The 20630-nt window shown below is 50.7% G+C and overlaps 1 protein-coding gene across 4 annotated transcripts in view; it reads left to right on the forward strand.

Moving 5' to 3' along the window:
• The window catches only part of FAM185A (family with sequence similarity 185 member A), a 432094-nt gene that overhangs the window by 304457 nt on the left and 107007 nt on the right, over positions 1 to 20630 (forward strand). The window lies entirely within an intron of this gene.

Consider the following 20630-nt stretch of genomic DNA (forward strand, 5'->3'; position numbering starts at 1 on the left):
ATTTTCAACTTTAACTCCCCCATCCATTTAATCCTACCCCCCACCATTGCCCCCCCCCCCATTCTCCCAGTTTCAACCAAGAGTCTTCAATCAAGTTCCCGCTCCCTTCATTGAGCCCAGTTTTGGGACATGGGCACTCCTTGACTCTTATCGAACATGTATAGTCTTGAGCAGGTTCGGTTTGAAGAAACGGGCTTCGCTCTCTCCTACATAGTCCTGGAGTGGATCCCATATTGCCAAGAACTTCAGGTATTTCCCAGCTTTAGTAGCACAAATGTTTTCCATCGCCATGACACACCATACTTTGACCCACCACCAGGGGGCGGTGGGCCCTTTGCTCGTTTTCCACCGTTGGGCGATTGTCATTCTAGCTGCCGTCAGCAGGTGTATAATCAGAGCTACCTTGTTTCCTGATGCAGCATATTTACCCTCTGATACTGCGCCCAGCAGAATTACTTTTGGGGACCATGGCAGATTGGACCCTGTTATGTCCTTGATGAGACCCAAAATTTCTTTCCAAAAGATTATCACTTTCGGGCATGTCCACCACATGTGGAACACATCCCCTCTATTACTGCATTGGCGCAAGCACATTGCGGGGTATGCCGGATTCATTTTGTGCAGGCGATTAGGGGCCAGGTACCACCAGTAGCAGATTTTGTACACCGATTCTTTGATCAATGCGCTCTAGTCCATATTTGGCTCCATTGCGCTTCCAAGATCTCTTCCCTATGGCTTTTTCTCAGTCTTTCTTATATTGCAGCGGGTCTTACGTTTGCGACTTGTCCAGTAGACTATATAGACGAGTGATACCTTTCTTAGTGGAGCTCTCATATAGTAAGTTCTAGGCCCAGCGGTGTTCGCAACCCTTCCTTCTTTGTCTCTGAATGGGAGAGCCAATGGTGCAATTGCAGATATTTGTACCTGTGTTGTTCTCCAATCCTGAATTTCTGTTTGCATGCCTCGAAAGACATAGGGGTGTTTTCCTGATATACGTCTTGGAGCGTCAATGTTTCGGCTTCACTCCATCCCTCCCAAAACTTTGGGTCCAGTCCAGGGCATTATATGCTATTGGTGAGAGTGGGCCCGGATCCTTACGAATCTTGCTCCTGCAGGTGGCTTGGTCCCAGCCTCGTAGGGTTTGCTTGGTGGTTTCGAGTAGCGCTCCTCCATTTTCTCTGGTTTCTTGTTTCAAGAATGGTAGTTTTTTTTTTAATCAACTTTAAGTTTTTAGAGCATTATAGGTAAGTATGTATTAACAGTCAAGAATTATTAAACATATATTATTTCTTGCCAGTTCAATTGGCCCCTAACCTGGGGTTTCAGTACCGTACAAGTCCATTGCTCATGTTACAGAAAAGGAAAAGAAATCTGTACATAGTAACCGTTAAACTAACCCCTCTCCCTCTCTCTCCCCTCCCCCCAAACATTTCCTAATTTATGGGTGACAAAGAGTTCTGCCTTGTTTTTAAAGTTCAGCTGGTTGGATCCCTCTTCTGGTTTAAAGTTCATAGCTGTCCGACAACAGATATTGCACGGAGTAGTCTAGGTTTGAAGAACATCTGCTCATTATCATCTGTAAATTTATGTAGTGGCAGCCAAATGTTGAAATATTTCAAGTATGAACCATGGGCAACTGCGGTCACCTTTTCCATAATCTCACCCACCACATGGCTAATATTAGACCTTCCTTAGTTTTCCATGCTTGTGCGATCGTGATTCTGGCCGCGCTTAACATGCGAGTGATGAGTGTAGCCGTGGGCCTCGAGTTTGGGTAACATCCCTCAACCGCCTCCCCCAGGAGAACCACCAGTGGGTCAAATGGAAGCTGTACGCCAGTTATTTCTTTAATATGACTCAAAATCTCCTTCCAGTAGGTTTCAACTAGTGGGCAAGACCACCACATGTGAATAAAATCCCCTGGAAGGCCACAATTTCTCCAGCAGGTTACAGGGTAATCTGAATTGATGGAGTGTATGCGGACAGGTGTAGTATACCAGCGGAGGCTTAGTTAATATGCTGCTTCCTTAATTGAATGGTCGTTTTTTTAACTGGGTCGTTGTAGCTGCTTGTTCCAGCTTGCACCAGCCAGGCGTGGACCTAGGGAATCCTCATTCATTGTATACCCCAATTGTATGTTGTATCCGTCCACTGCATACGTAAGGTGCATATAACTGTCATTTAGTAGATCAGTCCTTCTTTCTTCTTAGTCCTTCTTTCTTCTTAGTCCTCTTTCATCAAAGTTATTCTCGACAGACCTTGGCTGCCATGGTCCCTCTCCCTAGACATGGGTGCCAATCTGCATCAAACATCTTCCTGGTCCTTCCCATCGTACTCTTCCTGCAATAGTTATTAAATGGCCAGTCTGCCCCTTTTCCATGCATTGGACGTCTGGGGCTTCTCTAGACCATAGAGTCCAATTGACACCCAGGCCAATCTATAGGTCTGGCATTAGTTCAGGCATGCTCGTTACATAGTAGTTTTCATCTCCTGGGACCTGCACTTCCCAGACATTTTAATGACCAATCCAGTCCCAGACAAATGTCTTAGTCTGATTGCATGTTGGGAACAATAAATGCACTCCTTCCTCGATGTTGCACTGCAAACTGGTGTATTTCACTGCTGGTTTTCGCAGCCACATCGTCTTTCTCCAGTACCTCTGGTCACAACTGATGGATGGCTCATTTTGAATGGATCTCAGTTGAAAGTTCAGGTAATCTTGCACCTCTCTGCAGACAATGGTCCTCATTATGTGGTTGCCGGTAAAACCCACCGGTAGGCAGCGGGTTATCGGCAACCCCGTAACAGTTTTTCCACCACCGGGATATTATGGCAGGTGGCGGAAACGGTAAATCCCCATCCCCTTCTGTGTGTACTCCCTTGATACATAGGACTCCACAGGAATGGGGTCAATGAAGCACCGGAAACTGCGGGACACCGGATAGTTGCTGCAGTGCCAGGAGGCGAGGAGGAACAGCTAACAGGTGCTGCATTTGCACCGAGTGATGGGGCTGCAGACTGACGACTCCTTGAGCAGGAAAGGAGGTGGGCTCTGCGGGCCTGTTGAGGGGCTCTAGTGGATGGCAATGAGCATTGCACTCCATTTTCGAACCCTGATCTCCATGGCATAGATGTCCCTGGTATTGTGAAAGCATATTTGGCGGCCCGGGCTATGCAGCTTCTCTTTCTTCTCAACTGCCATGCCGTGCTCAATGGCTCCCGGCGAACAGAGGGGTGACTGAAACTGCTCATGCCAAGAGGGCTTATTCTCGAATTGCCTGCCTACTGTGGGGATTTCATGAGCTTTGGAGACTGCACAACATTAAGCTGGAGTGTGGTGCTGCAGGATATGCCCATATAACACACAGCAACACCTATTGGAGGATTATAGGGCCTGACAGCATCTGGATGATGTGTGGTGGGGGACCTGCAGGTGTGGGTCTCCTGTCTGAAGGTGATTGCGGCGTGGTCCGGGTCTGGCTTCAGCCTGCAGGGGGGCCCCTCTCCACAGGTCTACATCCCTGAGGAGAGACTGCTCTGAAGCAGTAAGCGTACAAGTACCCAGCGTTGGCCCTCTCTCCCAGGGTACCGGTGTGGGGCAACCTTGGGGGTGCCTGCTTGATCGGCAGCTATGGAGTGTGGTTCTTGGAGGGGGTTCCGCCTTTGGCGCCAAACTGAGGGCAATATGGTGAAGACGCCCAAGGTGGGCAGGCAAGGAGACATTTCGATGATGCTGCAGCCAGCCGATAAGGGCAAATGAAGCGAGGTGACTATGGCCTGGGTACATGAGTCAGACCCAATCCTGGGCCTGATCACACACATGTCCACCAAATCTGACCTGGAGGACCTATTGGCAGAAAGATGTAAGGAGATCCATAAGGGCACGGAGGAACTGTCCCTCAAAATCGTATCACTAGATAAAAGGGTCTCGGAGGCAGAACATTGAGTCTCTGAGGTGGAAGATACTCTCGCTGAGTAATCATATGAAGTGGGGGTAATGCTCCAACAGGCTGAAGGCCCGATGTGACGCCTTGGAAGGCAAGCAAGAGGGTAGGGAGAATCGCTCCTGCAGGAATAATATCGGGATCCGAGTCATTCTCCTGGCAGTGCGGAATGAGGCACTACCAGAGTTTGTGGCAGAACTGTTCAGTTTCATCTTGGTCCTTCCGGCGGATGCTAATATCAAACTGGACAAGATCCTTCGGACGAGGAGCAGGACAGGTGGGGAGGGGTTGGAGGGGGTGTTTGGGTTAGAATTACTAATGTTTAGTGTGGATATGGCACTCGAGTGTACTCCTACGTCCTGTCCCCTTTCCTCCATACTGCATTGGCGTCCCTCGCTAGGGACGGGACACAACCTTTTTCACCAGAAAAAACCTTCTTCCCCTTTAAATTTAGAGGCGTGCAGGGGCACAGCTCTGGGAGCATGTGCTCCCCTGACTCCGCCCACCAGCGCCACTCCCCAGTCCCCTTTTCCAAATCAGCGGGAACGGGCCAATTTCACCAGCACTCCTTGGTTTGGCTTCGGCCTTGTAATTCCACGCGCTCTTCCCCGGATACTTTCTTTTATCTTCTGTTTTTGGTCTTAATCAGGTACTCGGTCCTCTGGCGCCACGCTCCTCCCTGGCGCATTTCGATGTCAGTGGGCTTCAGCAGGTGTCCAGCCTGCGAAGGGCTCTTCGCTACATCCACCCCCACGCTACTTGCCTCCGCTGCCTTGGCCCCAATCACGGCTGGGAGGGTAGTACTGCGTGCAACACACTTGCACCACGTGCTCTGAAGAACAGGTTAGCACGGTGGAGGAAGCTCTTCAAGAAGTTGCCTCCAGAGGACTTGAAGGACTTCGTCAGACACAAGTCAAGGCCCAAGGTAGGGCTGCTTTTTTCCATTGCCCACAAGGTCGACTCCTTCCCAAGGAAACGTCTGAGCGGGAGGAACCAGTCAGGTTCTCGCACCAGCACAGGTACCAAGGCTGCTTCAGCTCCCGGCCGCCAGGCCGAGGGGTCGTTAGATCCTTCCGGAGAAAGTGCTGAGGGACCGCAAGGTTCTTTTACCGGGTGTCCACCTGAGGGGCTATACCTTAGTACCAGACAGATGTGTGAGGGGGCACCTGTACGCAGCACTACTGGCGACTCAGCCGAGAGCAATACGCCTACCAGGCCCGTCCTGAGGTGCAGGGTACGCCTCACGCTCCACCGCCAAGAGTCCTGGGGGAAGCTGGGCCCAGTGAGGCGAGCACCACAACGTTGGCACGTGACATGCAGCCCAACAAGATGGCTGTCACGCCAGACAAGATGGCCGCTCATCCGATACCACCCCCTCGTGCGGAGCAGGTGGGAGAACGAGTTTCAATGTGGGACTGGTCTCAACCAGGTACGTGGCCTACTGCTTATCCATCCGCATCGCAGGGCAGATTTACCCCGCAATTGGCAAAACACAGTATGCAACGGCCCCAGCAGCCGTCTGCTACCCCATCAATACCATCTACCACCCTGTCACGCCGCGCGCTCGCTCGCGGGCGTCGGCGCCACTTACCTGGGTCCCTGGTCCACGGCCACAGCGGTCTCCTCCTTCATGGAGGCTGTACCCGCGGTGGCGACTCTCTTCACGCCGACCCGCGGTTCGGATGGGCGCCGTGGACGCCGCCATCTTGCGAGGATCTGCGCATGCGCGGATCGTCAGTATTCGACGTCCCGCGCATGCGCAGCATCGGAACATGCGTTCCAAGCCTCGTTTTGACCCCGGACCATAAATAGGCATCGCATACACAGGGACAACGCGTCTCAACGCGGTTGTTACTGTGTATGCGCTGCTGGAGCCCTGGTGCTTGGTTTTCAGTCCTCCAGATTTCCAGGTCTACCTTTCCTGCTCAGTCCTGCCTCAACTCTTTACTCCTTCTTACTGGTCCTCCTACCCTTTCTTCCCTTATCTTCGTTACTAGCCAGTCCCTGGTTCAGGGTGGAGGAGGTTTTGTCTGGGTTCCTAGTAGTAGTGGGGACCCCTGTCAGTACTGCTTCTTCTTGCAGTTTGCCTTCCTTTGCCTGTCTTGTGCCCTGCCGGTACTTGTGCCTTACTGCCTTGGAAGTTCCTGAGTTCCTCTCCGTTTTCTTCGGTGATCTCATCAAGCCTTCTCAGCCAGTGGAAACACTGTCCCGACGTCACGCTAATCCTGAGAAGTGCCACCCGTGGCGTTGGGAGTTGGTTCAGTGCCATCCTGTCATATACCGTCAGGAGGGGATTGGGCTAATTCCTCGCGTTACTCTTTCATCGGCTATCAAGACTTCGACAGACTGGCAACCTCAGCTCCACGGTCTACAGGAAAAAGAGGTAAACCACGATCCCGTGAAGATTCGTATAACACACCCCAGGTTCCTCACACTCATTAGATCTCCTCAGATGGGGGCCATCATTCAACATGTGATCAGGGACATGCTCCCACCGGCCCCTCCGCCTGCACCTAGTCATTCTTTCTATGGCTCCAGTTCTGCAGGCCCCCACGCAGCCCCTGCTGCCCTTGCTGCCCTTGCCGGGTCCTTCGATTCCAGCTCGCCTGCCTCCCACAGTTCAGGCGGTTCCACACCAGCCTCCCAGAAGCCACCGGCTCCTACACTGCAGCCCTCTGTGCCCAGCACTCCTCCTCCCACACCGGACCAACCGGACAATCTAGTGGACATTAACAAGGAGGAGCACCCCAACACCCCATCCTCAGCCAAGGCCTTTCATGAACATCCCTCAGGTTTGGCTGAATATTTGGGGCTTCCGCAACCAGAGGTCGAACAACCAGAGGTGCAGGGGTCTTGGCCATGGTCCCCACTTAACGCCCCGCGTCCAGAACTGGGATCCCGATGCAGAAGGACTGTAACGCTCACCTGACTCCCACGGGGGCGCTGGCCTGGTTCGTGCTGCTGTGACCTCGTTTAAGGTGATGCGCAGGGTTCGGAAGATGGACTGGACCGGGCCCCAGATCTGGCTTGTCTGACTCGCAGAAGTATCCTTCTGTAGGTGAGAATAGGGGGTTAACTGTCTGCGGGGTAATGCAATCTGCCTCCCATTTACCCCTCTCACCCTCCTCAAAACCCTGCTGTGCTTCCCCATAGCGTCTCACCTTAGGGTCTGGAAGGACGAGCTCTCCATCCTGCTTCTGATGCAGGGGCGCGTTGGTATCCAGTTACGTCACTGGATTTTCTATAAGTGGTTCCCCTTGTGTCCATGCATTAATGTTCTAATGCTAGTGTCTTTTTCCCCATAGGGGCCGGGGTCCGAAAATGCCTGGATGCGGCGCGGACCCGAAATGAAAAGGGAATGACCCAACAGGTAAGTTTCGACATGGATTTTTAGCTTCCCTTTTCCCTTCTTTCTCTCACCTTTGTTCTTGTCTTTTTCTCCCTAGGCGCGGGGGCTCGACTGCGAATCCGGATGGTCGCTGCTGAACATGGAGGCGCCCTGTAAAGGTGAGTAGAATGCGGCGCTGCAGCGATCGATGCGATGTGCTTTTAAAAATAAATGTCTTCCTTTTCAGGATTGTCGTTGAAATGTCTCTGGGATGCAGATTTAGCAGGTGAGGCCTTTTCCTTCTTCTGTTCTCTTGTTCCCTTCCTTTGCAGGCGATTCAGGATGCTGGCAGGTGTGGCAGAAGTCAGGATGCAGGAGCAGACCCGGTGAGCGTCCAGCTGCTAGATGCAGAACAACGCGAAGCACGTGTGGCTGATCGGGTGTGGTTTAAATAGCCTTGGAAGAAGTTCCTAGAATGTGTCCTTCCTCCAATCAGGTATGTATCCTTCCCCGACCACGCCCGGGTGGTAAATGAGTCCCACAGGTAAAGTAGTTCCTTTCAGGCCTCAAGGAGGCCAGGGTTCTGCAGCATGGTCTGCATCAGGTAAGTGCACCCAAACACTTTCATAATGAGCCTGGCGCCTATGGCGCCAGGACTGACGTTTTCTATGAGCCTGGCGCCAGGACGCTGTCCAAAGGGCCCCTATAAGGGGTTGCTGGGACCTTCCCCGGGGACTTGATGTCCGCTTTCGGGGGCGCAGGGCCTGAGCCGGCTCCCCGGGAGCGGGCATCGTGACAAGGACGTTGTCGCCTTGGCCAAAAAGGGATGGCTTAAATTCCATTCGGCCCAGCCTGTCAATCGGCGCCTCAACGCCAAATATTGGCAATTGGAGGGGGGATCAACTCTTGCTGTCGGCACACACTCAACTGCACTCTTCTGTGATCGCTGCAGCATTGCTCTACTCCAAGCCTCAGTCGTCCTCGGCCACCTCGTCCTCCGCGCTTATAGGCAAGGAGGAGAAGATCTTGGAGGTTTATGGAAAAAAAGGTTTATTCCAACACCTCAGAGCACCTTCGTCAATCCAACGCGAACGCCATGCTGGCAACTTTTAACCACAGACTTTGGCAGGAAATAGCTGACTCGAGGCGGGGTTGGTTGAAGCTAAATTGGTGGCGCAGGACATTGAGTCCACCGTGGCAGACATTGACGTCTCAGGCCGTGCCATCTACATCGCTGAGCACATGAAAAGGACTGCCTGGCTACAGGCTATCGAGTTGTAGCATAATGGACCTTCCATTCCAGGGTGGCAACCTCTTTCATTCCACTGCCGATGAGGAGCTAGATAAAAAGAAACAGTTCCCAAACTGCCAAGTCTTTATCCTCACGAAGGCCACGGCCAAGGCATACACCCAGTCGTTTAATGCTCCGACAAGGGGCGGGCTTTTGGCGGGTTCCGGGTCTTCCAAGAACGGATGTCCAGATAGCCTGACCGTTCTCTGAGTCAGCACTGGCACAGACAGCAGAAGGGGGGAACAAGGGCTTTTTTCAGTCCCCCTCCTCTGCCTCAACCTCAGAGGGAAAGAAGGCATGTCAATGACGCGCCCCTTCAGGTCCACTTGTCTCAGGTGGGGGACAGTCTTGCCCTTCATGCACAGTCTTCGTGTCAGAGGTTCCTATCCGTAGTGTCCTCCGGGTTACCGTCTACCGATTCCTCTCTCTCTCCTCCCTTCCACTCCCACAGGTTGGGACAATAACTCTGTTGGCGGCAATCTGTTTGCTCGTAGAGAGCCAGGCAGTGGAAGAAGTCCCAACCTCTCAGAGAGGTTTCGGCTTCTACTCCAGGATTTTCACCATACAAAAGAAGAACCAGGCTGGCCTGAGTTGTTGGACCTCTCTACCCTCAACCTCTCCCTCCCTCTTCAGAAATTAAAGATGGTTATGCCAGCACTCATTGTGTAGGCACTGCGCAGGGGTGACTGGATGTGCGCCCTGCATCTGAAGGACGTGTATCTACACATCCCAATTTGGCAGCCTCATCGCTCATCGGTCCTTTCTACGGTGCAGGATCATGGGCTTCCATTTTAATACAAGGTTCTACCCTTCAGCCTCAAATCAGCCCCCGCGGTATTTACCAGACTTATGAATTCAGTGGCTGGCGTCTTCAGGGCTCAGGTCCACCATGTCCCCCGTACCTGGACGTCTGAGATCCCCGGAGGCGGTTCACCACACTTCCTCCGCTCTTTGCACTCCACGAACTGGGATTTTCTATCAACCTCAAGAAGTCTCAACTGCAGCCTACACAGAGTCTTACATTTCTGGGCCTCATCTGGGACACAAGCTCCGAGAGAGTTTTCCTCTCGCAGGACAAGATCATGGCCATCAAGAGGGCCACTTGTCACTTTCTCAGCAGAGAGGTGACCCTCAGGCCGGTGGTACCAACATCTTTTGGGTATCATGGCAGCGTTCCTACTGGCTGTACCCCACACGAGACTCAAGATAAGGAGATTACAGCTGCACTTCGCAGCCATATGGAATCGGGAGCGAGGCTCCCAAGCGGAGCTGGTCAGCATTTCTCCCTTCCTCCACCCGGACCTGGCCTGGTGGTCCACGGACTGCAACCTGTGGACGGGCAAGATCTTCCAGCAGGCAGCACCGCAAGTCACCATCACCACGGCTTCCTCCCTGGAAGGCTGGGGCGCTACACTGGACAACCGCAGCGTCCATGGGGTCTGGTCTCTCCTGGAGCAGGAGGCCCATATCAACTGGCTGGAGCTGAAAGCTATCTAGCTCGCTCTCAAGGCTTTCCTGCCGAGGATCTGTGGCAAGGTGGTCCTCATTCAAACAGACAACTCCACCAGTATGTACTACATCACCAAGCAGCGTGGTACCAGGTCCCCTCCGCTGTGCAGTCTAGTGGTCAGCATGTGGGAGTGGGCCCTGGAAAGCATCTACTTGCGTGCAATCCACCTCCCAGGGGAGAACAACTGGGAGGCGGACAGGCTCAGCAGACTGGGAGCAGACAAGCTGCCCATTCCTCTGCTATTGGGCCCGGCTCACCTTCTCTCGCAGCAGGGAGGGCAGAACCCTGCACCACAGAAGTTAGCCCTTGCAGCGTGGTTCCTGAGCAGGCCACACTTGAGTATCTGAGCCTGTCTCAGGCTAGCCTAGACATCATTCAGGGTGCAAGAAACCATGCTACTAGGAGCCAGTACAAAAGTAAATGGACTAGGTGATGTCACTGGGTGGACTCAAAGGAGATCGACCCCCCCCCCCTTACTTGCACGTTGGATGACGTGCTATCATTCTCTGCGAACCTTACATGCTCAGGGGTGCAAATAAACACATGCCGCACCTACCTGCCAGCCATAGGAGTCTACAGGAACCCAAAGGAGAAGGTCTTCTCTTCATCCATCCGGGTGGTTAAGCGACATCTGGCGGGCTTCACCAGGCTCTACCCACCCATCAAGTAAGCACACCCGGTGTGGGACCTCAATGTAGTGTTGGGCGCCCTGGTGCACAAACCTTTCGAACCAATGGTGTCCACCGACATCAGGCTTGTCACCATTAAAACAGCGCTGTTGGTAGGGTCTTACATCTGCGCGTAGGTTTAGCGAGAGATTTCTGCCATCAAGGAGGCTTATGAGGGGCACTTCCAGTGAACATGCATGTCCATGCTGTGAGAGACAAGGCCACGCTGGTCGCATTCCAGAGACCGGTCGCATGGCAGGTCATCAGCAGGGCGGCCACCTGGGCCATCCCTTCGGCCTTCCGCAAGCACTACTGTTTGGATTCTGGCTCTAGGTAAGATGCAGCTTTCGGACAGGCGGTCCTAAGGAACTTGTTTTCTTAAGGAGGGTCACCTCTCCACCCTGGGGCTGCATTCAGTTGTAATCGCCCATGCAGTATGAAGGAAAGGGGAAGGGACGTAGGAATAATTATAGGTTACTCAAAACAGGTTCTCCCCTGTTCCATAAAGGACCACATTGACACCCTGGCTCCTGCTCTGGCTGACTTCTGCAACCACTCCTTCGCCATTGAAGTCTTCCCTTCCCCCTGAGAACTCCCTTGTGTACCCTCTTCTTAAGAAACCCTCAGCCTACCCCCTCCTGCCCAGCTATCACCCGATCTCCAACACTCCTTTCCTGGGCAAACTCTTGGAAAAGCTGGCCATCTCCCAGCTTAATCTTCACACTGAATCTGTTGGTTGCCTCCATGACCATCAGTCTGGAATCAGAGCCGCCAGAAGCACAGAAACTGCTCTCCTGAACATCTGTGAAGACCTGCTCTCCAACCTTGTTCTAATACCCCCTGTGTCCTCATCTTACTTGATCTTTCTTCTGCCTTTGAAACTGTCAACCATGCCATCCTACTCAACCGTCTCTGTGATAACCTGGGTATCACCGATCAGGCCCTGGACTGGCTGACCTCTTTCCTCTCCGATCGACCCCGCCACGTCCAACATGAGTTCTTCCTCTCCTCCTACTCTCGCTCTACCTGTGGTGTTCCCCAGGGCTCTAACCTCTCTCCCTAGCCATTCAACCAAAACCTGGTACTTCTTGCCCACTGCATTGCCGCTCTCTGCCCCAACTTTCAGTGCTATGCGGATGACAATTGGGCTCATTTTCAGGCTCCCCTATGCGACCTCATCTGCAGCTCTCATTTCTGACTGCCTGCTATCCAGGAGTGGTGTGCCGCCAGTAAGACTGAGATTCTCCTCATCGGCACACCTGCTCCCTCCTTTCCTGTCACTTTCTGGCCGGCCACTTTGGGCCCTCTTCCTGCTCCCACCTGTGAGGCTAAAAACCTTGGGGTCTTCTTTGACACCCCACTCTGCTTCTCTCCTTACACTCGTCTCTAAGAAGTCACACTACCAACTTCACCTCCTCAGAGGTATTCTTCCTTTCCTCTCCTTCCCCCAGAAGCTCACTGTCTCCAGAGCTCTGGTTCTCTCTAAGCTGGACTACTGCAACAGCCTCTTTCTAAATCTGCTTGCTTCTGCTCTCCAACAACTCACCCAAAACAGGACTGCGAGACTTGTCCTTGGCCTCATGCCAGGGATCGTCTCTCTCCAGGACTAAAATCTCTTTGCTGGCTCCCAGTGGCTGCGAGGATTTAGTTCAAAACCCTCTGCATTGTCCACAAGGCCTTCTGGGGACTGGGGCCTCAATACCTTCAACTCACTCTTTGTAAATTACTTCCTTCTCGAGCCCTTCGCTCCACCACCTCCAACTCCCTCAGGGTCAGTCGCTTCTCCAAGCAATGAGTTGGTGGTAGATCTCTTTCCTCGGCTGGGGCCTCCCTCTGGAACAGCCTCCCTGCCTCTCTGAAACTTGAGGAGAACCATCTCTGGTTCCGGAAGCACCTCAAGACCTTCCTCTTTGCTTCTGCTTTCTCTCTTCCTTTCCCCTGCTGAACTCCTGGTTGAAATTGAAACTGCACTGGTCACCTGGGTACCCTCTGATCTCAGGCCCCAGTCCCCTCCCGCCAGTTGCACTCCTGCACTGGTTGCCCCCCTGGTCTGTTTATGTATCTCTACAGTCCCTTACCAGCACTTGACAATTGATGTCTGCACTTAGCCTTGCACTTGCCACCAGCTGGCTTCCCTTTTTATTTATTTGTATTTATTTGTTCTACTCTGTGATCCCATATACTGCACTGCCCTCTCCCCTTTCCCCCGCACCCGCTCCCCTGCACTTGCGCGATCTCAATGTCACCTAGCCTAGTAAGATCGTTGTCGGTCTTCCCTTTGTTCCCCCTCCCTTGCCTCGTTGCGCCTTGAAACACTTGTGTAAAGGCGTGTTATAAATGCCATATCATATCATACTCACCGTAGTGACTAACGTACTCCTAGTCCATAGTCCTCTTTCTTCCATACGTCCCACCATCCTCCCCCCCTAATAAAACTGGTGTCATTAGGCAATGATTATATTGTCAATGGGGAATGAGGAGTGGCGCTGGTGGGCGGAGTCAGGGGAGCGCAGGCTCCCAGGGCCGTGCCACCACGTGCCTCTACATTTAAAGGGGAAGAAGGTTTTTTTCTGGTGAACAAGGTTCCGTCTCCTGTCCCTAGCGAGGGACGCCCATGCAGTATGGTGGAAAGGGGACTATGGACTAGGAGTACGTTAGTCACTTCAGTGAGTGGCCTATAATTTTTTTTTTTGTGGGGGAGTCACTTCGAGAGGTGAGGGCCAAGGGACCGGGGCACTGCCAGTGTGGAGGCCATGGCTGAGGAAGAGCTAGATCTGGGTAAGCGGGATCTCATTAGGTTGGGCACATGGAATGTGCAGGGGCTGAACTCCACAAAAAGAGGAAATCCGTTTTGAGGACATTAGGGGACATGTCCCTCTCGGTAGTGTTTCTGCAAGAGACTTGCCTGCTTTCGCAAGACTAGAAACTCCTGTGGGCCAGGAAGTTTCTGAGAGAGTTTTTCTCTTCAGGGTGGGGGAACAAGGAGTGGAGATTCGGCTGGGGGAACCAATCTAATTTTCCAAGGTTGAGTTTCTACGAGTTCCACAGGGAAGATTCTTATGTGTCCAAGAGCTTGCTGTGGGAAAGCAAGCTCATACTGGTATCTCTATATGCCCTTAACTCTGGGCAAGGCATATTCCTGGAGGACTTTCTTTTACACACACTCCCCTTTATTGAAGGGGGACTTTTTCTGGGGGGTGATCTCAACTTGGTACTGAATCCCCTGATGGACAAAATCCTGCTCACTACTAAGATGGATTTCAAACATGCCATATAATTTGCGTCCTTTATTATGGAGTTGGGCCTAGTTGACACCTGGGGAGGGTAAGGACTTCTCTTTTTTACTCGCATGTTGATGGGGGGGGGGGGGGGGCTTCTCGAGGTTGGATCTCATGTTAGTCGGTAGCGGGCTGTACAGCAGTGTCAGAGAGGTGGAAATAGGACTGCAGAAGCTATCGAACCATGCCCCAGTGTTGCTCACCTTGTCTTTAATGGGTGGACCAGACGCCCCTGGAAGTTCTATGAGCCAGTATTGAGGGACCCGGTCTTGTTTCAGGAGATTGGGAAAGACAGTTTTACTATGCGAAAGGGTATAGGGCCAACCGCCTCCTGGTGGCTAAGCTAAAGGAATCTCAACTCAAACCCGTGATATGGTGTGCGACAACCAGGGTGTAGTGCAGCGGGGGTGGGGTGGCTGACATTATGGGGATGTTTGAGGCTCAGTTCGTGGAAGTGTTTCAGGGGGTGACTGGCTCCAAGGAGGTCTAAGCTGCCTACTTGCAGGGTGTAGGCCTGCTGAGGCTATCTCCTGGGGAACGTGAGACTCTGGATGTTCCAATCCAACCTGCTGAAGTTGAATGGGCTATCAAGACTTTGAAGAATAAGACCACCGGCCCCTGATGGATTTACAGCTCCCTTCTATAAGAAGATTATGCCCCTCTTGGTCCCCTCCTTGTTGGATCTCTTCAACTCCTTTTTGGTCTCCGGAATGGTGGCCCCATCCATGGGAGGCTCCACAACTGTGCTGATCCACGAGCCAGGGAAGGACCCAATGCTCTGACTCCTACCGCCCTATCGCACTCAGCAACAGACTTAAAACAGTTTGCTAAAGTATTGACTCACCGGCTTATGGTTTTTCTCCCCAGGATTGTGGACAGCGATCAGACTGGATTTTTTTTACAGGGCACAGCGCACATAACATTAGGTGGGTGTTCGACCTGCTGGAGGGGGGACAGAGACCGGGTGCAGACTTGAGAGCGGTGGCCTTAGATGCCCATAAATCTTTTGACAGAGTAGAGTGGGGGTATCTCAGGGGAATGATGGAGCACTTTGGCTTTAGACCAGGGTTCATTAGGTGGGTAGTGGCCATCTGTTAAGAGTAATCAACATCCCTTCGGGTTAATGGGTGTTTTTCCTCTGGCCTCTCAATCACAAGTGGTTACAAGGCAGAGCTGCCTGCTGTCTCCCCTGATGTTTGCCTTGTGTATGGAACCACTGGCATGCCGCATCCGAAGCAATGGAGCCATTGAGGGGATTGGAGTTGGGGGCTTAACTACAAGATATTATTATACGTGGATAATATTCTGCTAACACACCGGCACCCCCGCACCTCACTGGCTGAACTGCTACGAGAACTAGCTGAATTTGGCAGGATCTCGGGCTTCAAAATTAGTTAAGACAAATCTCATGGTTTAGATGTCTTGCTGCAACCTCAGGATAGGCCCTTGATTAACGCTCTTGCCCTGATCCGATGGTCCCGGGAGTCTATCCCCTAGTTAGGGATGCGTATCCCCTGCAGGGTCTCTGAGGTTTTGCGATGTAATTTACCACCTTTTGTTTCAAGAACTTACTGAGGACCTAACCAGGTGGGGGAGGCAGGGCATTTCCTGGTTTGGTAGAATTGCTGAAATTAAGATGAACCTCATCACACGATTACTCTATCATTTCTTGGCACTATCTGTTAGGATCCCGGCTCTGAGCGCCGGGCACTTCAAGGGAAGATGTTCCAGTTTATATGGGATGGTAAACTGGTCAGGATCTCGAAGAGAGTACTGTTGAAATCAATGAGGGCCATAGGGGTTCCTGATGTTCATCAGTACAATCTGGCTGCGCATGTGGCACATGGGATTACCTGGGGGTGGATACTAACATGCTCCTGAAGTGGAAGAGCACTGAACAGGATCACTCGGCAGTGAGGTTGGGGCATCTCCCATATGTGGAAAAAAGGGACTTGGTACGAGCTCATGGATTTTCTCTGTTACCTTCAACCAGGAATACGCTGTATTACATGGGGAGGGCACTTTGGAAATGGGCATGAAACTGGGGGTAGGGTCACTGGCACCCATCTGTAACAACCCCGGGTTTCAGCCAGGATGAATGCAAGGAAGCCTCAGACCAAGCGGTTCAGGTATACTCAGCTGAGACAGTGTGCGTCTCACCCTATCACGAAACGGGGCCATTAGACCAATGAACGCACTTGAATTGACAATTCTAGGGGGTGGGGGGCGTTTATCTTAAGGAAGGGTCTCTTCTGTATATATAGGTTGCTGGAAGTGGGGGACCAAGTGACACGGTTACCATACATGTGAAGGTGTGAGGAAGATTTGGGAAGGGAGATCGATGACAAAGCATGGGTACGGATATGGGAGCTGATGTACAAGTCTTCAAGATGTGTCACAGATGGCGAGTGCTTCTATACATTCTGCTATTGGTGATACCTAGCACCTGATCAACTTAATCATGTATCCCCTGACTATTGCGCCACCTGTTGGCACAGGTGTTCTGAAGTGGGATCTCTGTTCCATATGGTCTGGACATGTGGGAAGGTGAGTTTTTTCTGGAAAGAAGTGCTAGCTAAAATCAAAGACATTACAGGGTTGACCCTGCCGATGGACCCTCAAGTGGTATTACTGGGTAATACGGGAGGTGGGGCGTTTCTGAAATCTGGACCTATGGCCAATCTGACTGGACATTTCATTCTGACAGCCAAGCTGATGGTTGCCAGGAACCCTTCATTGACTATGTTGAAAACTTCCCGGCAATTGGCAACACCCCCAATCGCAAGGCATGTCTCTTACGAATGCTGCTTTACAGCGGGATATATCATTAACACTTTGAGCTATGATGGACTTTGCAGACATTGGAATGTTGTTGGGTCGCATCGACTAAGACACTATATATATTTGTTACGCTCACCTGGTATCCACGGGGACGCCACCCAGCCAGTTGGTCGTTGGTGCCCTTCCCAATGATTCCCTGGTGTGGTCTCGGTGTCGATGGGATTCCGCCTGGAAATGAAGACTATATTAGGACTGGGCGACCAAGGTAAGTTTTCCCCCACCTCCCTTGTGTTTCCAGCCCCTCCAGGTTCTCTTCTTACCTGGTTGTCGGGAATCAGTGGGCTCTCCGTCCTGCTCTCTGGGCAGGGGCACGTTGTCTTTTGTGGGCGCGGGCGGTCCAGTTACTTCACTGACTGCTGCCCTTGTAGTGTCTTTCAGGTAGGTCTTATTGCCATTGATGGCGTCATAATTCTTGCATGCCTTTTCTCTGTTCTAAATGTCTCTTTTTTTTCATCTCCCTAGGAGCGCAGAGTGTCCGCTTGGAGAACTCGATATGCTGGTTCTCACCGGGAGATGATGGCGCGCTATAGCGCTACGATGCGGTTAGGAGGCGCTTTACGTAGTGCAGCGATGTTCTGTCCTCACTGACCTGTGCTTTTCTCTTTTCATAGGTCGCGGTGAGTTCCCAGCGTCCTAGGCGTCTCAGGTCCTTCGATCCGGGTGGTGAACTCCGTCAACAGAGCTGCCCAGGAGCTGCGAGCAGTGAAGGATGATGAATGCAGGTAAGATTCTGCTGCTAACGATGTTCTTGGTTTTTCTGCAAGTCTGGAATTCACCAGGCTCGTGAGAAAGCTGGACACGGTGAGCGTCGAGTTGCAAGAAGCAAAGTAACGCGAAGCGTGTTGTCTTGTTCGGGTGTGGTTTAAATAGCCACTGTAAAGTAGTCCAGGTAAAGTAGTCCCTAGGCCACCACACCCAAAACACTAGACCGCATAGCTTGTTTCTAGGAATCAAGCTATGTGGATGCTTCCATGTTGGCTGAAAACCTAAATAAAGTAGTTCCTCAAGCAGATGTCTTTACTTACTGATGAGCCTGGCGCCAAAGGCGTCAGGACTGGCCCCAAGAGGGCCTGAGAAGTGGATGCCAGGCTTTATTAGTGATCCAAGCCCTGATTCCACCTAGCTTGTGGGATTGCCAGTGGGGATCACGGCTGAGGGTCGTGACAATATTCTACTGTTTCTCTCTGCATTTGACGCTGATGTTTATGTCTATATCCACAGTACGTTAAATGACATTTCTTTGGAGAAAAAAAAAAAGAAACCAGTTGGGAACTGGTGCATTTAGACCACTAAAGCTTTCCAGAATGTATTTTCAATGCAAGCTATTCCACTGTAGTCCCACAGGACAACTAAAGAAGAAAAAGGCTTATAACGATATTTGGAGGCAGGAAAGAGGTGGGTTCATATCGTGGTAGGGCTGGGGAGGGGAAACGAGTACCAAATAGGTTGACACTTTGGGGAGGACTGGAGAGCCAGTTTTGAGTCAGATTGTTTTTCTTCTTGACATGTGAATCACGACATCGCAAGATGCGGTCTAAAAAAAGTACAATGGGAAAATGTGGGAGAAATGGGATAGATAACAGAAGAGGGTCAGAAGGGATATGCACACTGGAGGAACCTAAAAAGGAGTGCAAATAGAAAGTGGGAATTGGGATTGGGAAGACCTTTGAATTTTCAAGTATTTTCTGATTGTCCTTTAGCCAAATTGTTGAAACATAGACAGTGGCAAGGGCCCTGGCCAGTGGGATCTAGTTATTAATGAGGGGGTTAAACGCAACCGCTGTAGACCATGGCCAGTGGACTACTGTCTTTTTCTTACTAATTGTTGTAACGTGGACAGTGGCCATGGCCGAAGGGCTGTTGACTCTAGCTATTTCCAAGTGAGGGTGATCTGGGCGATGGGATAAAAGACCATGGCATTTGGCCCCAGCTTAATTATTGCAATGTGGCCAGGGGGAATCTGGTTATTTAGTAGTGATGGGGCTATGCGGCAAAGTCTTTTATTGTAATTGTATCAGATTGGGTGGCCAAGGGCGAAAGTGAAGATGATGCATAACAAAACCTTTGAACTACAATGACAAATCTTTTGTTAAAACTATGCTAAAATGAGCAATTCATTGAAACCAAACCAATGAAATTTTGCGGATGTGGGAAGTAACGACAATCTTAACTCTGAGTCACCCCCATAGATGTGCTCTATGATGTCATTTTGATCTCATTGTTGAGACCAGTGCTGTGATCTCATATGTGCTCTCATGGGAGCAACAGGGTTATGCAGAGGTAAGAGTGTCGTCATGTACCACATCCAAATGTCCTGGGTTTTATTGCGATGAATTGGATCATCTTATCTGTCTTAACAAGCAAAGCCCAAAATAAACTTTGAAGAAATGGCATGCCTTAGAATCAAAGCCTGATTTGGCATGCTGTAGCGAGCAGTCCTTTTGTCAGGAACAAACACGTTATTATATAATGTACTTTGTACTGATTTTTCTTATTTTGTTTTTGTTTTTTCAAATCTGGATTCAAATGTCTGAAAGAGCTGTGTGTGCTTGTATGTTTGTCATGTTAAAATGCAGTTTTGTGTTACTTAACTATGTGGAGCAGTTGCTTGTGATTCTCTTTTGCAACATTGGTGAACCATGGTGAAGTCGACTTTTTTTTTTTTTTATTAACTATCTTTTCATATAAGAAGTCTCCTAACTGGATGATTCAAGTTGGTAGTAGTATCATCATCAAGGAGGCAGACAAAGGAGTAAACATTGTGATTCTTGACACAGGATTACATCAGCATGGGACACAAACATCTTGAGAGACACCAGGATGCTACACTAAATTAACAGACAACCCTATGATTACCATTTGGAGGAATATATTCAGACAGTAATCAAATGGCACAGTAAGGGGATCCTACTAGATGAGGAAGGGGCATTTGTGTACCGGGAAGCAACCTACTTTACCAACCATCTACTTCCTACCGAAGATCCATAAAAACTCAGAGCACCTACCAGATGTATATGAATTGACCTTTTCACAATTGACCTCAGGAGAAATGACCTCGGGAGAATTGACCTAATTTAAAAGGTCAATTAGGACAAATATGCGGGGGGAAACCCCCCACCAATCCAAAACCCCCTCTCACCCAATCCCCTTATATTATTTATAATTCAGAACCAACCCAATACATATATAAAATAACAAACAAAAATAATATGAAGGTCAATTAGGACCACTATAATTGGGTCAATTGGGACAAAAGATCAATTTGGTTAATATCCCGGAAGTCAGACCAATACTCAGTGGAATGGGTTGGATCACGGAAGGAGCAGCAAAATACATAGACCAACAACTACAAACTATGGTATTTCAACTAGAATCCTACACCAAGGACTCCACTCATAACCCTATACAATGGCAGGAAAATGTTTACCTGGCAACATTTGACATCGAAGCATTCTGTACGTCAATAGACCAAGACCTAGCTATGACATCACTCGACTTTCACTTTGCCCCTCTGTTTGCAACCTATTACCAAAACCTGATAGCCATTAAAGAACTACTAATGTTTCCCATGAAAAACAACGTATGTGTATTTGGCATTGAAAACTACCGACAGATGAGAGGTGTAGCCATGGGGGCTGTCTGTGCCCCATCGCTAGCAAACCTCTGCAGGGCCCAATATGAGCAAACGCACGCATCACGGTATGACACACTTAACAAACATGTACTCCACTGGCATGGTGCTTCTTTTTGTTTGCCACCAATAGGAGTCA

Source organism: Ambystoma mexicanum, chromosome 12, assembly GCF_040938575.1.
Source record: "Ambystoma mexicanum isolate Mex_15411 chromosome 12, UKY_AmexF1_1, whole genome shotgun sequence".
Taxonomy (NCBI): Eukaryota; Metazoa; Chordata; class Amphibia; order Caudata; family Ambystomatidae; genus Ambystoma; species Ambystoma mexicanum.